Here is a 19,803-nt window from a genome sequence, read left to right on the forward strand (position 1 = left end):
CCTTATGCTGATGTGCCTTCATTGCTGAACAACTTGTTTTTACTAACAAGTTTTCTTTTTACTGTCAGTTGTCACTGCAACACTCCATAACAGGTTTACTAAATGTGTCCAATTTTTCTTATGAAAGAATCTAATTTTGTTTTTAGATTTCTAGATGTAACATCTCAAACCTGTTTTAAAGGACACCACCTTTCTGTTAACAGGAAACACGTTTTGCATCTGTTTATAGTGGGTTATAATCTACTACATAGGGCAAATATGTTTTGCAAAATTTCATTTTATATCAACAGGGGATTGGAGATCCCAGCCCTTTAAGCCTCAGCTCAGCCTTGCGCCAGCAGACTTGGTGCAAAACCTGCATGTGCAACACACCGCTTTTGAGATATACCCAAGTGAGCTTGTCACCTAGCAGCCCAACCACACCACTGCACTAACCCAGCTATGCTGCTCTGGGTATCCCAGCTAGCTTCTCTGGACCAGCCTTGGGGGTCAGCATAGCATGTTGTGCGGTGTAGACCCATAGGCCCTTTTGCATATTTGGATGGATTTTACCACTTGAGCTAAGAAATCACTGCTTCTTCAAAGTGGTTACGTGTCTATTCTTCATGGATCACAGTCAGTTTGCCTCTGTGGAGGCAAGTCTGAGTAGCAATTACAGGCTATTATACTGCTGGAAAACAATTAGCATATTGTGGTTACTCTTTTGATACATGTAAGTGACACTGAAAAGCCAGTGGAAGAAACTCTCTAAGACTCGTTTTGGAGTTTTAGAAAGCAGGCATTCTTTATCGCAACGCTGGATGCACGGGGGATAGTTCCACTTAGCATGCATACCACAGCTTTAGCACAAACAGGTTATATAGAATAACTAATTGCATATTAATCAGATTAGTATACATATACATAAAAATGATTATGACTGGTTATCATAGTATTGCCTATACCCAATCATGCGCAATGAAGGATCCACTTGAGTCAAAGGGCTGCTTTGGCAACCACCGACCCATTTGAAGCTCTTGTTGGCTGTCCTTGAAGTCTTTGTTCTTGTCCTTGTTCTTTGATCTTGAAGCTTAACGCAGCTTCAATCACATGTGGTCAGTTTCAACATTGTTCTCATCTGGCGTACAGGAACATCTAGTCATAAGAGCAAAGAACTGCAAAACTTATGAGTAACTACTTCTACTAGTTAATTGCTTGGCTATATTTTTGTCTATTGTTTCAATCATAGTGTTAATATAAGTTTTCTAATAATTATTTACCAAATCTCACTTTTACAGTCACCTAGCAGCAAACCAGTTTCCATGGCTGGTACAAAATATTAAAACCATCAAAATATTTAGACATACCATACAGAATGTATGGAAATACAGTATCATAGGTAAATAATTAAAAATAGCCTTCACAGCTCAAGACTCTGGCAGATAAAAATAGAAAAATATATTATATCATTGGTGAGTGAACCTGAAGATAATGTTGTTCTGTATAAAATTCCTTCTACAATACAATACCTGTTTCATTCCACCAGCTGAAAAACAAGAAATGAAAAGAGATAAAGGTTAAAAAAATGGAAACATTACTTTTTTAATTCTATTTTTTTATACTTTACCTCTGACCTGAAGTCTCTGAAACTGGAGCTGGGCTCTGGACAGATCTCAGTAGCTGATAACAAGTGCTGAAATTTCATGTCCGAACTTGATGTCAAAGTAAGTTTTCTATGAAAGCTGCATAGTACCCTGCAACACAGGATATCCAGCTGCAAATCAGATGTACAGTGCTGTTATCTGAAAGTGAGAATATGTTTTTAAATGCCTTCAAGAGTAGAACTTTCTTCTCTTTGTTTCTAGCAATCAATTATTACCTCAGCCAACTAGCACTTGGAGATTTCCCCATTTTTTTTCTGAAAGTGCAGGAAATTTAGATTGTCAAATGTGTGAAATCTCTTTTTCCTATAAATATCTCCTGGAGCAACTAGCATTTACTACTCGTCATCTTCCAGGTCATTGGTAATAGGCCTTTTTGATCCTTCAACAACATTGATAGGATGGTATTTTAGTTAACTTGTAGGTTAATTCTAGTTTAATCTCAGATTTTTTTTTTGCTAGGCAATGTGAGGAGATACTGTGATATAAACATATACTAATTTTCATTTTCTCTCTTTTTCTTGTTGTTTTATGCTGTTACCACAATACAAATATATATTCCATAATAGATTCTCTGTGTGTGACTAGGTAGATTCTGTGCACCAAATAGCATAAAATACAAATGGATTAGACAGACAAAAGGCAGTATTATGTCTGCTTGAATGATAGCAAAGTGAGAACACCTTTACTATTGGCTCTCCCTGAAATTTGGGTTGGATTGAATGAAATACTTTGTCCTCTCTTATTGGAGTTTTTCTAATACCCTTCTCCATACGTTCCTTACACTCTACAGATAAGTACTCTCAGCTGGTCTTTCAGATTTGGTTGGTAGATATACTCCCTTACTTGCTGTGAGCAGGATTCAGTATCCTGGGGGGAAGCACACATGTCTTGAGATGTTTGCTCTTAGCGTACCAGGAGAATGTCTTGTTCTCCTTCACACAAAATATTGCCTTTACTAAAGTTCTTCATCTTTTGCTACTATGCAGTGAATTCTAAGGATTTTTTTTTTTGTTTCATTGTCATGTGGCCAGCTGCGGATTATTTGCTGCCTTGGCACCCTGGCTTGTTGGGTTGTTTGTTGGCTTGTCTGGAAGTTTCCATAGGAATGGAAAGGTTTTCTAATCTATAGTTATGAAACTCTTAATCCCATTTTGCACAATGGAGAATAAATGAGATCCATGCGCTTGCTGCTGTCAGTGAATTTTCTCCCTAGTGCTGTACATGCTAATACACAATATTCTGTGACTTTTTCAAAATGCTTTTTAATGGTTTCCTGTGCAGTTCTTATTCAAGGATGAGCTAGTGATGTCCTTCAGTCCCAAGAATGCAGCCATTAGTTTTCTCTTAGCCTGAGCTTTTCCCCGCCAAAGGTTGTGTGCTGCTGGCCATGTCCTGCTTCTTGGATTTACCAGAACTGAGTCTCTAACAGCAGGTCTAACTGCTGCTCAGGTTTGTAAACACTTCAGGACAGCATCAGCTTTCTTAATTTTTTCAAGTGCTTGCTGAAGGCTTCCCTGTATCTTTGGAAGATCAACTCTGTCAATGTTTTCTGTAGGAATGCAGTCTAGAAAGATACTTGGCTATCCCTGAAAATTGTTGAGACCTTTTTATAACCTGGGGTTTGACTATTTGCTTAACAGCTTTTAGGATCTCACTGGGGTTCTTCAGGAACCAATGTGTATTAAATATAAGTAAGTAAGTAAGTCAGCTCTCCTCAGCTTTGCATAAATTCTTCTCAGCAGTTGTCAAGGTTTGGTTTTATGGTCTGATGTTTGTTGCTTGCTACATAAGACTTTTCCCAATGGAGGATTACGTCAGAGAGCCTTGAGGGGCTGAGCTGAGGCTCCAGCACCACTGGTGGTTCCCAGCAGCCTTGCCAGCACCAATTTATCTAGCTTGATAGAATTGAACCTTTCTTAATAGCAGAAACAATGAGTCACTTTCCCTCTGATAAAAATAGGTGTGTGTCCTCAGTCATTTGCAGTGGATTATGGCTCCACTGCTTCTCAGCATAGGTCAGCATGCAGCTGTGCCTCACCAGATTCTCACCATGAGCAGGATGCATATTTGTTTGTGCTTCTGTGAGGAGAAGAGAAGAGTCTCTTGCTGACTCCACTTGACCACTTGGTGAGGATCCTTGATTCAAATCAAGGATCTGAGTTATTTTTCTCCTTGACAGAGACGTGACTGTTCTCACTCTGCTTTCATATTGAGCGTATTCTATGGGACTACCTGGCTAGCACTGTCCTGTTGTGGGTGGAACTCCTACACACCCACCCATGGCCATCAGCTCAAAGCAACAGTGTTTCCTTTCACTTTCCTGTTGAGTTTACAGCCTACATTTCTTCCCACAGATGGCCCCTAGAATGACTTTTAAAAACATCTGGCTATATTTCTCCACTCCGTTATTACTATTTATTGATAGTGTTGGGATTATGCTGTACTTGGCTTGCAATCCAGATAAAATTGGCAATGACCTGATGATCTAGCAGAGTAACTGCAAATAAGCAGCCTTTGCAGCAGTGAGTGTACTCTGAATGCATGGGAAAGAGTGACTGTTACACAAATATGGAAACTTTTGTTTTGCTAGCACCAAGTATTTACAGACATGAAGGTGTAGCAGGCTGGAATTCAGTTTTGCAGGGATTATGGGTATTTGTTCTGATTTCCAACCTGTGCAAAGATAGATGCCAGCTTGACTTTTGTCTGGTAATATCTAAAGTCAAACTAGAGCAGCTTTTCCTACCCCTGCTATAACCACGCTGTAAGAATCCTCCTTTCTCATTGGATGTCTGTGTATTCACAGTCTCTGGGTGTACTGCTGCTCTTTACTATAGTTAGTGGTGATTATCTAATTTAATTTTTTTCTTCATCTATCTTTGCACTGTAGTTTTTAGCCAGGTTATATTTTGTTCCAGTTTTCATGGTGTCTCCTTGACAGTGGATTATAACTGATGTAGTTTTGGCTGGGGCTTCTTCTTGGGTTCTTGCAGACTGAGATTGAAAAATTGTTGTTTTCTGGTGCCTCTTACTGCTTTGATCCTTTCCCTCATCAGGTTGCTCTGCTATTTCCCTAGAGTGAGGTCTGTTTCACTAGCAAAATCTAGGCTGTTTTTCAAACTCATCTGTGAACCACAACTTGTGGTATTTCTACCCTACAGAGAAACATGAAGTACAAACTGGTGTGCTGACTCTGTCATATGGTGCTGTAGAGGCACACTGGACCTTGCTTACAGCAGTCATACAGACTTGCACTGGCTGTGCTGCTACTTCCAGTAGTGAGCTATTATTAGCTCTGATTCCTGCTCCCTTGTGTGCTATAGATATGCACTTAGAGACATACCCTTCCAGATCCATGCTTTTTGCTTCATGAACATACTACCTCATCTCCAATTAGTGGTTGCATTTGTTTTTCTTTGCAGCAGTAACAGCAATTGCGTATTTGGAGAAGCAATTTCAGGACATTTACTTAATTAAGGTTTACTTGTTTTATAAGCATTTTTTCACTGCTCAGTTCACTGGGCCACCAGCAAGTGGTCTTTTAATCTGTGTGATTTGACCAACATATGCATGATGTCAAATTTCCTTATAGGAAAGCTGTGCTTGCTGATTGCTGGCTAATAATAACACTTTCAACGTAAAATGCAGTTGTACAGAAGCATCAAAGACCTGGCCTCTGGCTTGGTATGGGTCTTAGACTGAAATGCCCAGACCCTCAGTGGTTATAATTTGTTCCCACTGAAAACAATTAATTTGTTTCATGTCAGTGGAGAGTACAGAATGGGCCAAGCATTCTGTTTTCCCTGTATGGCATATTGACTCACCTGGACTTCTAGTCTGGTGAAGAGTCTGAGGAGCAGACTGCCAGAGCAGTGCATCCACTGGTCTTTCTGCAAAAGGACACCAAGTGCACAGAAAGGAGAATCATGCTTCATTGAACGGGAGATGAAACCTGCAGAATAGTAGTTGCCTGTGGAGTCTTTAATGGCTGCCCTGGGAAACTGTCCTTCTTACCAACAGCTGATTTTCTTATTTCTCCCCATGTGGAGGAAAACATATTAATTGTAACAATAATCCCATGGCAGCTGACAAATAGTAAAATAACTGGTTATTAGTGGGTCTGAGTACAATTATCTGTCACCATATTATTTTAGAATACCCATTGCTGTGGCAACTGGAGAGCACTGAACAGTTGTTCACTGTTCTTGTCCTGTGTCAGGAAAACTTACTTTTTATTTGTGAAAATGAAGATCAAAGTAGTGAACTGAATTTGTTGGATATGCAGAGTACGCCTGCTGAAGTCCTCAAGGCAGCTACAAGTTCAACAGTTATTCTGTACCTGTGGAATTATAATGGTTTATCAAGTTTTGCATTTTATCATTTGAGTTTAGCTTTTAAAGAAAGAATATTTAGCTAAACATTTAATAGTGTTGCTAAAAATGTTGCACGTCTTCCTATTTCAGAATTTGGAGCAATGACACTAGAGAAAATTCCCAGCCTAAATCCAACAGAAGATTAAAAAAAAAAAAAAAAAGGCAGTAATCAGTTGTATATCCCTTAGTATTTACTCAAAATTCATAAATTTACTTCTTAGTAATCACATTTCAAATTTTGTTTTTCATTCCTAGATAGGACAAGGGCAAATACATTCAAAACCTCTTGCAAATGTTTGTTTTAGATAATTTTCATTTAGAAATGTAGGAATTAATTTATACTTGAAATATTTTATTATTTTTTAAGTGTAAAAAGGCTTACCATTTATTTTTTATTGAAATATATCTTCTTCTAAGTAAGGTTTTCAAACTTTTTTTTTCTAAATCACAGTGGCTGCTGTTTTTTATAATGAAAATAAGACATTTCAGCTGGTGCTAGAGAACAGCTGTTCTCAGCAATGTAAATTTAAGAAAATACTAAGTTATAATTCATAAAAATAGGTATGATACACTTTGCTACAGCTGAGATAATATAATAAACATAATATAGTGTAATACAATATACAAATGAAACCCACCAAATATAATTTTCAAAACCTCTAACTGTCCTAGAGTATTAAGAAATCACTTTGCGTCTTTTTTCCTATGTATTTTCATTAACAAGAGACCTTCTCCTAAGTGATGAAAGCTATAGGTGAAAGCAACTTTTTTTCCCAGAAAAAATGGAAGTATTTCCTGGCTCTGTCAGCATGACATTTTTATGTTATGAAGTATCTTGCCTGGCATAAATTGCCCTTGAGAAGATCATCTTGAATAGAGATATCAAATCTTACATACTGCTGAAATCCTTCCCCTTGCTCAGATAAAATTAGCATGTCATCTTGTGAATGAGCACAATGCCAACAGAGGGAATGGTCATGTTTTCATGTGTCAGCACAGTCTGGGCATTAGGCAGTCAGATTTCTGTCCTACAGTGCTGCAATGTTTTGGCTTTGGGTAATGTGTATCTCATCATTGCTGTATTTGAAAGGTGGATTATCTCTGGAAAATTAAAAAAATATTTTCCACTAAAATTACTTTCAGCATCTGGTAAATAAGAATCCAGAGGTTGGGAGAAAGAAGGTGAAAAACTAACCCCAACACCTTTATCCTTCAGAAACATGCTACAAAAGGGAATTATGTACTTCCCAAAAATGTTTTTGTGGCATCAATGTGTTTCCTGCTAAATAACTCAGCCCTTTGTGGAAAATGCCTTGGTGACGTACTGTGGCTTTCCCTCTGCAGAACCTTGTATGTATTTTCTGCAGAACAGAGAAGAAAATTATCTCCATTTGGAGTGCAGCAAACCATCTGAATAAATCATCCTTCAAGTACATGACCCAATTTCTTCTCAGTGGAATATCATACTCTGCTAATGGAAGCGTTATGGTTTCAATATAGTTATCTTTTTCCTGGCAGTGAAAGGAAAACCTTGAATGTGGGTGTATCTAGCAATAAATATAAAGCCTTCAATGCAAACAAACGAGCCAGGGTGAGATATTGGTGATTGTACAGATGTGCTGATCCCTTACTGACTTAAGACAGCAATGATGCAGCTTACCAGTTTCATCTTCCATGTTTTCTTTTGAAGGAATTGCAACAAAGGCTAAAATGGGACTAAAACTTAGATTCCAAAGGGGAACCTTAAATAAATTTTTAAATCTAAGCTCCCTCAGCCTTTGGAGAAATCTGAATTTGGAGACGTCATGGCTGACTGCTATTTCTTTGGTGGCTAACTCAAAATTCTGTTCTTTTTCTTAGCAAAATATGTACTTCTGTATTTTTTATTATTATTATTATTATTATTATCATCATTATATTATATAAGATGTGTCTAATTTCCTGGGGCTTTCTTTTCATGATTTTTCAGATATATTTCCAAGTTACTTTCTTGAGTTCCCATCTGAAGTGTTGTAAGCATAAAAACAGTAGCATTCTGTTGATGTTATTGAAATAACTTGAAGACTGGAAAAGGTAGTAGTCTTTAAAGCAAAAAGTGTATTTCTTTCTTAGCCTCATGGGAAGGCCAAGAAAGACTTCTTCAATTTCTCAGAATGGATGTAGGGTTTTCCCTGTGATCATGTTTTTCTCACTGTTCTCGCAACATTTTTTCATGTGACAATAAAGGTAAAGCTGTTAGCAGTCATTTAAACTATGTCAATTGACCCTTCATTAGAGAAAATGAGGAATTATCACACAATTCTTCTGGCTCAAAAAATGTGATATTTTAACATGTATCTATTCCTTAAGTGACGATAGCAACAAGTACCTGGGGGTAAAAACAGCTATGCTGCCACAGTTTTTGCAGTTTATTGCTGCAAGCATCAATAACAAATTACAATATTGCAATGCAAGGCCTGTGTGTCCTTGGACATTTTTGTTTAACAAACTTAACGTTGATGGTCTTTAAGTTCACAAGTTTATGTGTTTTCTGTTGATGCTCTGGGTGTCACCAGAATGTTTCAGTTAATTATTATTTCTTTTTTTTAAAACAACCAAGCACTTCTGTTTATGTTTTTAGTGTTATAGATATGATTTATAAGATATGTTACAGGTTAACTATCATATGCCTGAGAAATCTGAGAACTCTCATACTGAAAAATTACTAACATGAGATTTTCTCAAAATACCTTTTATAAACTGCAGATGAAATGATATTGAGGAAACTGTTTCATTAGTTTGCATCCAAACTCAGTTATAATCCATTTTAAACCAAAAACATTTAACTTTTTGTTTCAACCCCTAGTTGAGTGTCTTGTAGTCTAGCTTGAAAGGCATGTTCTTGCTTTATGTCTCAAAGTCACATATGTAATCAACAGGATGCAAAATGCTGTTGCAGATAAAATTCTGTAAAGTGCTAAACACCATAGGCATGATCCAAATTTTTAACCATATGTTTAACTTTTAACAGAGAGAAGAGAGCGACCATCAATTCGGGATTGGATTTGTACTGTTCTGCAGACTTCACATCTCAGCTCTCAGGATGCATGCATTATCTTGAGAAAACTGGAGGAAAACTAGTTCTTCAGTAAGATGCTGACATTCCAGTGTGCTTTATGCTGTGGTGTACTGTTACCCAGTGTCACGAAATGGTGTGGTTTGGACTGCTTAAATAATTACCTTCAAAGGTATTAGCAAAAATTATTTAATAGGAACTTATATAAAAGTGTGACTACATAGAACTTGGTGGCGAGGTTTACTCTATTACTTAATACATGGATGAAATGTACAAAGAAAAATCAAGTTAGAAAGAAACTAAAATTATGTATACAGAAACCAATGATACAAAAAGTTAGGAGAGAAAAAATACAAATTAAAATCAGGTTAGAATTAATTTATCATGATTGGTACAGAGATTGGGAATGCAAAAGGTAGGGGAAACCCTCCATTGAGTCACGAGATTCAGAGAAGATCCCCTTGCTTTCTAAACTCCTGTCAGAGCTTAGGTGTGGCTGGATCAATTCCTAGTCCCAGACTTGGGCAATGGTTCATATCTAAAGGGATTATGAGTATAATGGCAGCCTGAGATTCATTCACAGTTGAATAAAGTTCATGACAGTCCCTTAGGTATTGATTTGAAAAGCAGTATTTGTAATATACTTGTTGTAGAATATTCAGGTTAGTACACACACACGTGCACAAAGACACTAAGAGATAAACATATAAGCAAGCAAAAGACATATACCTGTTAAAAATTTCCCTCAATTTCAGTGAAAATATTCATATCAAATGGTTTGGTATCTTTCTCAACAGGCAAGAGGTTGAGCCTGAAGGAGTGAAGAGTATCAGCCCAGGTCTTGTCGGCTTTTGGTGGCAGACCTCTGATCTTCCCAAAGTGAAGAGTTTGTGAGCTCTGAGAGGCGTCCCACTCAGAGGGAAATGCTGGTCACAGCCCGCTGCAGTCCAGGAGAGCCCAAAGGGTCTCACTTAGTACCGCTGTTTATACGTTCATGAGATGATTGGCTTTAGCCATCAGCAAATTACTGGGATGCTGGTAGCACTGGTACTGTTCCACAGGAGTTACAATTCAGAAAAGGAAGGCTCCAAGGCTGTCAGAGAATGACTTCAGATTCAGATATGGGATGCTTCAAGACTGTCAGGAGAGGACTGAGATAGATATGTCCCAAGGTTGTCAGGAAATGACTAATTACCCCTACTCCCGTCCCCAGCCTCCGCCAGGTAACAGGAGTCGGTCAGTGCAGCTCCCTGTCTTAGCCATGCAAGAGTTCCTGGTACAGGGAAGGGACGCTTAACTGCCCAACTCATTACACTTATGCTAAAGCCTAGCAAGACTTCCTGAGTTCATAGATCAGCCCAGAGTGGAGGAAGAAATGCACCACCACACCTCTGTGCTTGTTTTATTTATGCTCTCTTTAAGAAAATGAATAATATAATTTGTCCATCCAACATCAAACCCCAACATCTCAATACACATTAAGAACTCAGCAAGTGACAAACCTCCAGAAGCAGTTGCCTGTAGGGAATCGGTATTTCCAACATTGTCAGTATAGGGCTGGAAGCTGTTCAGCAGTTGTCCTGGGTTCAGCTGGGATAGAGTTAATTTTTACAGGAACCTGGGAGGTGGGGGGCATAGCCAGGGCAGCTGACCTGAACTAGCCAAGGAGCTATTCCATACCATGGGACATCCTGCCCAGTATATAAATGGGGAGCGGGCCGGGGGGTGATCTCTGTTTTCGGTGGGGGAAGTGGCGGAGCGTTGGGTCCCGGGTGCTGAGCAGTTTCACTGTGCATCACTCCTTTTGTATACTTTTTCATTAGTACCGTTGTTGTAGTTGTATTTTCTTTGTGTTTGTCCCAGTAAACTGCCTTTATCTCAACCCTCGAGGTTCCAGGTTTTTTTTTCTTTTCTCTCCTCCGTCTCCTCCCCATCCCACAGGAGGGGGGCGGAGGAGTGAGCGAGCGGCTGCGTGGTCCTTTGGTACCGGCCGGGCTGAAACTACGACAGTCTTTTTTGGCGCCCAACGTGGGGCAGAAGGGTTGAGATAACGACAGATCTGGCCAGAGCGTGTTGAAACAAATTTGCCAAACGCATTTCTTAGATAAACAATGTTGTTTCATTTGTTTACATGGTGGCGTTTTGTAAGCTCTTATATGCTCTATGTATTGCCTGTAGTTGCGTATCTCATCTCTGGGAGAGTGATTGGGATTATCATTTTGCTGTACTGGGCAATGTCGACTTGTGAAATGATTACATCACTGGTCATGAGGTTAAGCTGGTATCTGTATGAGGCAGTGATAACATTTCCATACTTTGGGCGCCTTCTGTCGGGCTTTATTGGTAATTACACCCAATCCATGGGGAAATTAGGGGTGGACACTTCCCCCCCGTCCGTTCGCCTCCCTTTTCTCCTTCTGACTAATTACAACAGCTTTTGAGAATTTTTAATATCCTTGGGATGTGCAAGCCAGTGTGCTGTTAGTGCTATGCCTCCTGACTATGTTTCAGGTCTTGTTTAGGGCTACAAAAAGGCTCTTTAAGAGTACCACCCAGAGATCTGCCCCAAAGCTGGATACTCATGGGTGGCACGGCATCTGGGAGGATATGGGCAAGTATCTAGAGAACTTCTCACCGCCAGTGACTTGGAAGTTCACTCCCGAACAACTACAGAACCCTCATGACGTGACAGAATATTTGAAAGAAAAATGCTGTGGCTATTCCAAAGATGTAACAACTCGCCTCACTGTGCTGGGCCCTGGCCAGTATCTACCAAACACTGCTTGATACTATGCAGCACCCTCAGGGGGAAAAGGGGGAAAAGATGGAAAATAGGACAACAGGCACCGTGGCTACCCAAACCCCAACAACAGACACCGTGGCTGCCCCTACCCCGACAACAAGCACCGTGACTACCCCTATCCCAGTGACAGACACTTCAGCTAAACCAGAGAATCAACCTGTGCCAGTATCAGTTGCCCCTGTACAGAAAAAGAAACACACAAAGAAATCATTTCGCTTAGCGAGAGATGAAGATGAACCAGGGTCATCGCAAGAACAGGAGGTAGAGGCAGAACCTGAAATAATTACCTGATCTCTATCCATGAGTGAGTTGCGTGACATGCGAAAAGATTTTAGCCGCCACCCAGGTGAGCACATTGTTACCTGGCTGCTCCGATTCTGGGATAGCGGGGCTAGTAGTGTGGAATTAGAGGTAAGGAAGCCAAGCGGCAAAAACCCCTGTCGCATGGAGGGCAATGGCTGAAATATAAACAGTGGGAGGCCTGGCAGATTGACTATATCACACTCCCACGAACACGCCAAGGCAAGTGCCATGTGCTTACAATGGTGGAAGCAACCACTGGGTGGCTGGAAACATACCCTGTGTCCCATGCCACTGCCCAGAACACTATCCTGGGCCTTGAAGAGAAAATGTTATGGCAACACGGCACCCCAGAAAGAATCGAGTCGGACAACGGGACTGACTTCCAAAACAACCTCGTAGACACCTGGGCCAAGGAACATGGCATTGAGTGGGTATATCACATCCCTTATCACACACCGGCCTCTGGAAAAATGGAACGATACAATGGACTGCTGAAAACTACATTGAGAGCGATGGGGGGTGGAACTTTCAAGCATTGGGATACACATTTAACAAAAGCCACCTGGTTAGTTAATACTAGAGGACCCGCCAATCGGGCTGGCCCTGCCCAACCAAGAGTTCCACATACTGTAGAAGGGGATAAAGTCCCTGTAGTGCGCATGAGGAGTATGTTAGGAAAGACAGTCTGGGTTAGTCCTCCCTCAAGCAGAGGCAAACCCATTCAAGGGGTTGTTTTTGCTCAAGGACCTGGGTACACCTGGTGGGTGATGCAGAAGGATGGGGAGGTTCGATGTGTACCTCAGGGAGATTTGATTTTGGGAGAGAATAGCCAGTGAATTGGGCTGTATGATATTTAACTGCTAAATAACCTGCCAATGCATGTCATTGTATCTATAGTGTCTATATGCCATATCAAGGGTATTATTGTGAGAATTATCCAAATGACTACAGGATGGACTTTTGAAACTGAGCCAAGTACAACAGCGATAGAACTTGAACTGGCACCCACCAATTTCCTCAAGATCAACATCTTTGACCTGCAGACCAGGGGCATGAGTTGCACCAAATGTACTAGCCACAAGTTCCAGAGGCAGCATACAACAACCCAACATCTCACACCATCTCTCTCTTATCCTGAAGAACTGTTACAACAGATGGAGCCCCAAAATTGATGGACACGTTAGAGGGATAGCCCATAGGCTAAAGGAACACCATGTGTGTGCGTGTGCGAGGTCGGGGGGTGGAGTCCATATACTTATATATATAAAGCAAGGAAAGTAGTAGTGGTTGATTGGGAAAAAAATGTAAGATCTGGGCATGATGTAGAGGGTATAGAATAAGGGGTGGATAATGTCCTGGGTTCAGCTGGGATAGAGTTAATTTTTACAGGAACCTGGGAGGTGGGGGCACAGCCGGGGCAGCTGACCTGAACCAGCCAAGGAGCTATTCCATACCATGTCACATCATGCTCAGTATATAAATGGGAAGCGGGCCGGGGGGTGGTCTCTGTTTTCGGTGGGGGAAGTGGCGGAGCGTCGGGTCCCGGGTGGTGAGCAGTTGCACTGTGCATCACCCTTTTTGTATACTTTTTCATTATTGCCGTTGTTGTTGTTGTAATGTCTTTGTGTTTGTCCCAGTAAACCGCCTTTATCTCAACCCTCGAGGTTCCAGTTTCTTTTTCCTTTTCTCTCCTCCGTCTCCTCCCCATCCCACCGGAGGGGGGCGGAGGAGTGAGCGAGCGGCTGCGTGGTCCTTTGTTACCGGCCGGGCTGAAACCACGACAGCAGTCTTATCAACTGCCTGGAAGCAAACCAATACAAGGTGTGTAGAAAATACAAAGACTGGCAGGGTCATACATACTTGTGTACGTAAACAATAGAGCTTCAGTAGATCAAAACTGAGGACAAGCCAGAACGGTGACAATGACACCAGGATCACAGTGGACAAGAAACTGCACATATACTCTCAGGTGCAAAACTGAGACCGGGAAAAGAAAAAGAAAAAAAATGTTGGGTACTACACAGAAAGGAACACAAAGGCTTTTCTCATTTTGTTGTGTTTTGTTGAGATCAACAGCCAACTAATGCATTCAATCCTTCATCCACTTCTTAAGATGAAATATCACAAATTTAAGAGGCTGTAAAAATTGAGGCAGTACTTGAAAAAATATCCTAATTGTAACAGAGTTCACTTCATCAAAAAAATAGATTATGAAAACTTATTGAAGATTTATTTGCTTTTCAATAACGAGCCTGGAGAATGGGGTGAGCAGCAGGAGGTCCCCAGTCTGTGGGGATCCAGCCTGTAGGAGACACTGAATTCTCTGTAGTCAAATGCCAAGCAAGTCCAGAAGCACTTTACAAAGGTAAGTGAGCAAAAAGGTGACATAATAGTTTCAGCAAAGGTAAATTTAAGATGATGCCTACAAGGAAAAAATAGTCTAGGTATTACCTGCAAGATGCTGAGCTCAGATTTGGCAATTACGGCTCAGAAACAAGATCTTGAAGTCATCACTGAAAGGTCTCTGAAAGATTTGGCTGTCCAGTGGCAGTTAGGAAGTCCAAGAAAATGTCGGCCATAATCACAAAGGGCACTGAGCAATGAGACACATGGTTGTATTCATCTTGCTGCTATCCAAAACCTTGGCACAGTCACATATTGAGTACTATAGGCTGTTCAGACCTCTGCAACTTTATAAGATGGTAGAGGAGTCAGAGGGAAGGTGCTGAGCATGGTGACTAAAAAGATCAAAGTAATGAAGCAATTACCCCCCCAGGAGTAGTTGCTTTGTCAGGCAAGAAGGTGAAGGAGGAATATGATCAAGATTTACGAAATCATAAAAGTAACAGATAAGGTAAATACAGAACTGTTACCAAATCTCACAAACCCCAAATGGGCGACATCCACTAAAACTGGGAGATCAGTCTAAAACACACAGAAGTAGATTTATTATTATTTTTTTATACAGGGAGTAATGAGTATCTGTGGCTTGCAGATCATCAGGGAGGTGGACAGTGTCAGCCAGTTCAAAGAGGGACAAGGCAAATTTATGGACCATAGGTCCATTAAGGAGATGCTGGTGGAAAAGGCAGGAATTAACCTTCTAATATTTTTGATATGGTGACTATGGATGTTGGGAGACTACAATGGGCATGGACTTCAGACAGTAACCAGGCTTGCACTCACTCACCCTAAAACACATGCCCTACCATCTCCAGAAACAGAGTCCAGGTCCAGATAGATCATTTGTGTAACGTAGCAAGACTTTCTCACCCAGCTTTTGATAAGCTTTTCTCAGCAAGGTTTATTCTAACTTTTTATACCCCCAAAACTGCTATATAATAACCAGTAATGAAAACTCAGTGTTATCAGGTTTTTTTTCTTCAAAGTATGGAATTGCCCAAAATCACTCTGCTGCATGACCTGAAAAGTGACATATTTTCTAAGAATGAAAAAAATGCAATAGCCTTAAAGTCAGCTGTTCTATGGTTTTGGAACAGTGGAAACCTGAGCCTTATACAGTAGCACTGGAAAAAAAGATCAGAAGATCACTGCCTCCAAGTGAAGCTCAACATTTTATCCTTTATCAAAGGTAAAACAACAATCCTACCATTTGTAACATTTACTTATTATAATTATCAGAGGTTTTGGCCATCAAAATTATTGTTTTAATATCACAAATGACATACAGAGTAGGTATTCATGCCCACTCATAAACACTGGAAGATTATAATTCCAGACCCACTAATAAAATTTTATAACTGTATTTCATTTTTTTATACACACAAATATGATATAGCAGGACTAATGCCTATCTATCCACTTCCCTTACCTTTTGCTCTCTTTCACGTGATAGACTCTATCTAATTAGCAGCACTAACTAGCAGACTGCTGACAAGCAGATAGCACATCTTGGATAAAAAGCAGAAATCAGCTGCCAGGCAATGGCTCATTAAATCACACTTCAGTGGAAAGTCAAATAAGGCAAATATAATTTGAAAAATAATTTTAAAATCAGTTCAAGACATAACCCACATAACCATAACCCACCCAGAGATGCCATTTTAAAATTACATGTGTCCTATTCTTTTTGTCAGTGTCTATACTGTTAATCTTCTACATCAAGGAGATACTTTCATGAATATACATGTTAATATATGCAACATGTAATGCAGTTTATCAGTGTGACAGGGAAACCTATGAGCAGCTTGACTTAATTCTTATGTATGGTCCTATCTCAATTAAAAACCTTATCTAAATCAATTTAATATCAAACCAAAAATATGTATTTCAATAGAGTGAGGGAAATACACTTTTGAATGGTTCTGTAACTAACATTTCCTAGCATGCCTTACAATCAATTTTTTTCTCTTACATACCCAATTGCAAAAGTCTTCATTCTTGCAAGAAATTAACAGTAGCTTTAATTATTAATATAGTATTTGTTCAGTTTTATAAGATGCTCCTGTGTGGATGTAAGATATAGAAAAACACAGTAATTACTCCCATTTTATATCATCATTCTAGTCCTTCCCAGGTAAGATGCTTTGAAGTATTTTGTCCTTTTGAGAGCTTTGTTCCTTTACATTTGCTCTCTTAATCTGAAATACATTATGGTGACTATGTTTATAAACAATGTAGACATTAGCCAGATATTTTCTCCATATTGTCTCAAAACAGATACAACCCCCACTAGTGCAGGTCTCCTACATATTCATCAAATAGACAAGCTTAAGAGTTGACTTAACAATGCGCGGAAGAGCTCGATTCTCCCAGCCCCATTTAAACCTCTATATCTACCTTGGGTGTTTCCATGACACATTTTGTATTAACTGTTCAGATCTTTTTCCTGATAAGATTAGCTGCTTAGTGGGAACAAAATTCAGATCGCAAGTACATGAATTCCTATTTATGTGCTTGAATTCTTGCCTCTCAGCAGTCAGGACAGGTCTGTTTGTATGCCAAATCTACATCTGCTGGTGTTAATGCTGGTGTGCTCCAGATCTCAGGCTCTAGAGTAGGTGACTACACAGGTGATAATAAAACACCTCAGGGATGACCCAGATAATTAGGCCAGGAAGGCACCACATTCCTTATACTGATAGCACAACAATGAATTTCACATCCATTCAGAATGAAAATGAAACTACCTGAAAGCAGATTGCAGCAAGGTGGGTGTCAGTCTCTTTTCCCAAGTAACAGGACAAAAGGAAACAGCCTCAAGTTCCTCCAGGGGAGGTTTAAATTGGCTATTAGGAAAAATTTCTTCACTGAAAGAGTTCTCAAGCACTGGAACAGGCTGCCCAGGCAAGTGGTTGAGTCACCATCCCCGGAGGTATTTAAAGGACATGTAGATGTGGCACTTAGGGACATGGTTTAGAGGTGGACTTGGTAGTACTAGTTTTATGGTTTGTACTCAATGATCTTAAAAGTTTTTTCCAACCTAAATGATTCTATGATTCGAAATGCTGGGCACAAGGTAACAGACCTAGCCCTTAATCATACTGTGTGTGCATAAGAGTGATAAGAGGATGGATACAACCTTCTGTGGACTCCACACTCTTCTAGGCTCCTCATATAGACATATCCCAGTCATTTCAACCTGGCTGAAGGGGTTTGAGTACATACCTGCATCCACAGAAAAACAAACTTATTTAAGTCCAAAGCAAACATATTAAGTTTATTGTTTTGGCTTTCCATTATTTTTTATTTATTTTTAATATATGTAAGAAAAAGAACACAGGAAACAATGCTAAAATGAACACAGAAGGGTATAGTATGATCACAGATCAGTCTATTAACAGATTAATGAAGAGAGTCTTACTGTACAGGAATTCTACCAGTTAGCCTGGAAAAAGATTTTTCAACCAAACTTCTAATTTCCAAAATATGTGCATTTAACTGTAAAAAATAATTTAAAAATTCATTTGGGTTCAGTTGTTTTGATTCAAAAGTGACATTAAAAAGAGAAAAAAGAAGTCTTTACATTTTCATATTTCAGTTTGAAAGCTCAGTATTTGATTTATAAAACACTTAAATGTTATTTAAAAATTTTAAGCATAATTATCTGATATTAACATTTAATTCAATCAAGAATTTTTTTTTTGTCTAGTCTGTGAATGGTAAAGAAAAATAAAGAACAGCCCTCTACTTTGATGTTGTAGGAAGTGATTTATATCTAGAGTATTCAGTACTCTACAAATCTCATTCTCAGCTTTCTGTTTATTAAAGTCTGGAGACTACTCCCTTAAGATTATATTTCAACTCTTCATCTCATTAACTGCTCCACTGGACTTAGATTGAAATCAGATAGGAAAGCCTCTGTTCTGGGGATCTTAATGGGAGCAGGCAATCCCTGCCTAGCCATTTACAGGCATAAAAGAGTTCCTAGCAAAAAAGCTTCACATTAGTTTAATACCTTAACCCAAATGATAATAAACAAACATGTAAACTTTCTGAAGATATGATTTCAAGCAGTTCCTGGCTTTCCACCTAAAGCTACTGCATGTCTCACCCTAGCTATATACATGGCCCTGATTATTATTTATCTTGCTGTGGTTCTGCCTGCAGACCCACATTTGCATGCCCCACTTGTCCAGTGGTGCTGTGAACAAGGGAGCTGAGTGCTCTATGACCGCTCAAAGCTCAGGTTCACCTCACGTCTCCAGGAGGCCTTTGCTTTTCCCTTTTCATCCTCTCTTCCAGATTCCCTATGAATCCTCCAAATACTTCCTTCTGGTTTTGGAAATCCCCTGCAATTCCCACATGATGAGCTCCCTGCCAGGGTCCATAATTGGAGCTCATAGTGCTCTGCTGTCCCACTTTCAAAAACCACTGTCCCCGACTTGATGCTTACTTCCATGCCATGGGCTCTAACCACTTCCTCTTTCTTTTAAGCATTACTTACTCCTGCCCTGTTCACTTTTTCTCCTGTTGCCAGGACTGCTTTTGTCCACCTCTTTCTACCTGTTCTATATTTTGTTCACATATAAGTTCCTTATGAACTTGCATTACATATTTGGTTCCATGCCAAAGGTACCATTTTCCCCTATGCCTCCCCTCTCACTGTTGCCACTGGTTTGGATCCTGTCTGAGTGAGGACTCACTGGGCATGGGACAACATGATTCCTTCCCTGTGACATATTTCCTGCTTTCTATTTTATACCTTGTCTTTCTACTTGAAGAAATCAACAAAACCCTTCATGGTGCCAACATTTCAGCATGGCTTCAACATTCTTCTGGGCCACAGAGGACAACTGGGATAGGGAGGAGGTGGGCCAATCGGGCATAGCACGTCAGTCCAGTTCTGTTTTCTGAGTCCTGCCAAAATCAACAGGGTCATCCAGTCTGCTGCCACGTGACACACACATAAACAGCCAAAAGACATTAGACCGACTGCATTGTAGGTCCTCAGCCCTTGACCACAAAGCAGAACATGGCAGCTGATATCTTAAGCATCAGCAAATATTCTCAGCAATTAGGGAACTAATTAAAAGATCATAATTGAATAATAATAAGGTGTTTTCTTTTTATGACAATGGCCTGGAGTAAACCAATTTTTCTATGTGACCTTTTTCCTGGCTATCAGGAACAACTACATCCTGACCAAAAAAACCCCAAATTTCA

This window comes from Accipiter gentilis, chromosome Z (assembly GCF_929443795.1).
Source record: "Accipiter gentilis chromosome Z, bAccGen1.1, whole genome shotgun sequence".
NCBI lineage: Eukaryota > Metazoa > Chordata > Aves > Accipitriformes > Accipitridae > Astur > Astur gentilis.